Source organism: Coregonus lavaretus, assembly GCF_964263955.1.
Source record: "Coregonus lavaretus genome assembly, contig: HAP1_SCAFFOLD_352, whole genome shotgun sequence".
NCBI classification, from domain to species: Eukaryota; Metazoa; Chordata; class Actinopteri; order Salmoniformes; family Salmonidae; genus Coregonus; species Coregonus lavaretus.
This window is the reverse complement of record NW_028164143.1, coordinates 332,501-335,000: the sequence shown is the minus strand read 5'-3', so window position 1 is coordinate 335,000 and position 2,500 is coordinate 332,501.

Sequence of the window (2,500 nt, the reverse complement as noted above, 5' to 3'; positions counted from 1 at the left end):
TAGATTTAGTTGATTTCCTACTAAGTTCAATAAATGTTTGAATATTGTTGAATTTGGGTTTAATGTCTGGATTCCGTGATTCGGTCCGCAACGCCTATTTTATAGGGCCCTAGTCCATGAACTTGTCATAAGTCAACATAGGATATGCCCTCTTCCACCCCCACAAGACTCAAATATATATATATATATCTTGGAAATGTAAGCAAGGTTTGAGCTTCTTCAGTCTGTGTCATAAAGTGGATACTTTTCTGTGTCTCGTTCAGAGTGAGTGACACATTGACTTTATATAGTGTACCAAGAGTTGTTCCCTCGCTTACGGCCATACCAGCCTGAATACGCCCGATCTCGTCCGATCTCGGAAGCTAAGCAGGGTCGGGCCTGGTTAGTACTTGGATGGGAGACCGCCTGGGAATACCAGGTGCTGTAAGCTTTTTGTCCCAGTAGAGCGTGCTCTTGTGTCATGGAGCAATTGCCTTTTATTTATCACCCTAATAATATCAAGGATTGTTATTGGACTAAATGCAGTTTGTGTGTGCTGCCCTGCCCTGCCCTGCCCTGATCAAATCAAATAATGGACATTGCGTTTCCCTCAAAATGTAGGCAGTACATACAGCCTTTGTTTTTAGTCTAGGAGACTGTCAATGTCTGTAGTCCATTAGGGCACTATAAAATCCCTTCAATGTTTTGCCTGATTCCGTTAATTCCCAAGTTCCCTTTTCTCCGTTTAGATTTCCCCGTTGACCGTTTGTCCCTGTTTTGGCAGGTTTTCGCTCTCAAAAGTACACCTTTTTAATAGCAAAACAGCACAATTGGATGTTCTATGTCCACAACAATGTTTAAACCCTATCAGGTGACCATTTTTGAGGTCTGGGAAAAATGGAAGACATTTAGATTTTGGGGTGTAGTTACCCTTAAATGCAAGCGTGCACCAGGAAGAGACCTTTGTTTGGTTAAGCGGTGTTGCTGTAGGACAAATGGCCACTGGAGTGATGCAAATGATCACGGTATAATTCTGCCAGGCAGGCATAGGCTACTTTGTAGTTAACATTTACTTGCGAAGGTTTTGGGGGAAAGCCATTCCTTCCCTACCAGAAGAAGGTTATCATTAGCATCATCGCTAACGGCTACACAAAGTGTAGACATACGCGCGCACCGCACACATGCACACAGACAGGGGCATTCCTGTGCCCTTTCAGAAAGTTCATGGAAATACCAATCACTGATGCATTTTGTTCATGTCTTATGATTGGCTTGGGCAAATTAATATGTTTTCTAACAAGTTGAATAGATTTAGTTGATTTCCTACTAAGTTCAATAAATGTTTGAATATTGTTGAATTTGGGTTTAATGTCTGGATTCCGTGATTCGGTCCGCAACGCCTATTTTATAGGGCCCTAGTCCATGAACTTGTCATAAGTCAACATAGGATATGCCCTCTTCCACCCCCACAAGACTCAAATATATATATATATATATCTTGGAAATGTAAGCAAGGTTTGAGCTTCTTCAGTCTGTGTCATAAAGTGGATACTTTTCTGTGTCTCGTTCAGAGTGAGTGACACATTGACTTTATATAGTGTACCAAGAGTTGTTCCCTTGCTTACGGCCATACCAGCCTGAATACGCCTGATCTCGTCCGATCTCGGAAGCTAAGCAGGGTCGGGCCTGGTTAGTACTTGGATGGGAGACCGCCTGGGAATACCAGGTGCTGTAAGCTTTTTGTCCCAGTAGAGCGTGCTCTTGTGTCATGGAGCAATTGCCTTTTATTTATCACCCTAATAATATCATGGATTGTTATTGGACTAAATGCAGTTTGTGTGTGCTGCCCTGCCCTGCCCTGCCCTGATCAAATCAAATAATGGACATTGCGTTTCCCTCAAAATGTAGGCAGTACATACAGCCTTTGTTTTTAGTCTAGGAGACTGTCAATGTCTGTAGTCCATTAGGGCACTATAAAATCCCTTCAATGTTTTGCCTGATTCCGTTAATTCCCAAGTTCCCTTTTCTCCGTTTAGATTTCCCCGTTGACCGTTTGTCCCTGTTTTGGCAGGTTTTCGCTCTCAAAAGTACACCTTTTTAATAGCAAAACAGCACAATTGGATGTTCTATGTCCACAACAATGTTTAAACCCTATCAGGTGACCATTTTTGAGGTCTGGGAAAAATGGAAGACATTTAGATTTTGGGGTGTAGTTACCCTTAAATGCAAGCGTGCACCAGGAAGAGACCTTTGTTTGGTTAAGCGGTGTTGCTGTAGGACAAATGGCCACTGGAGTGATGCAAATGATCACGGTATAATTCTGCCAGGCAGGCATAGGCTACTTTGTAGTTAACATTTACTTGCGAAGGTTTTGGGGGAAAGCCATTCCTTCCCTACCAGAAGAAGGTTATCATTAGCATCATCGCTAACGGCTACACAAAGTGTAGACATACGCGCGCACCGCACACATGCACACAGACAGGGGCATTCCTGTGCCCTTTCAGAAAGTTCATGGAAATAC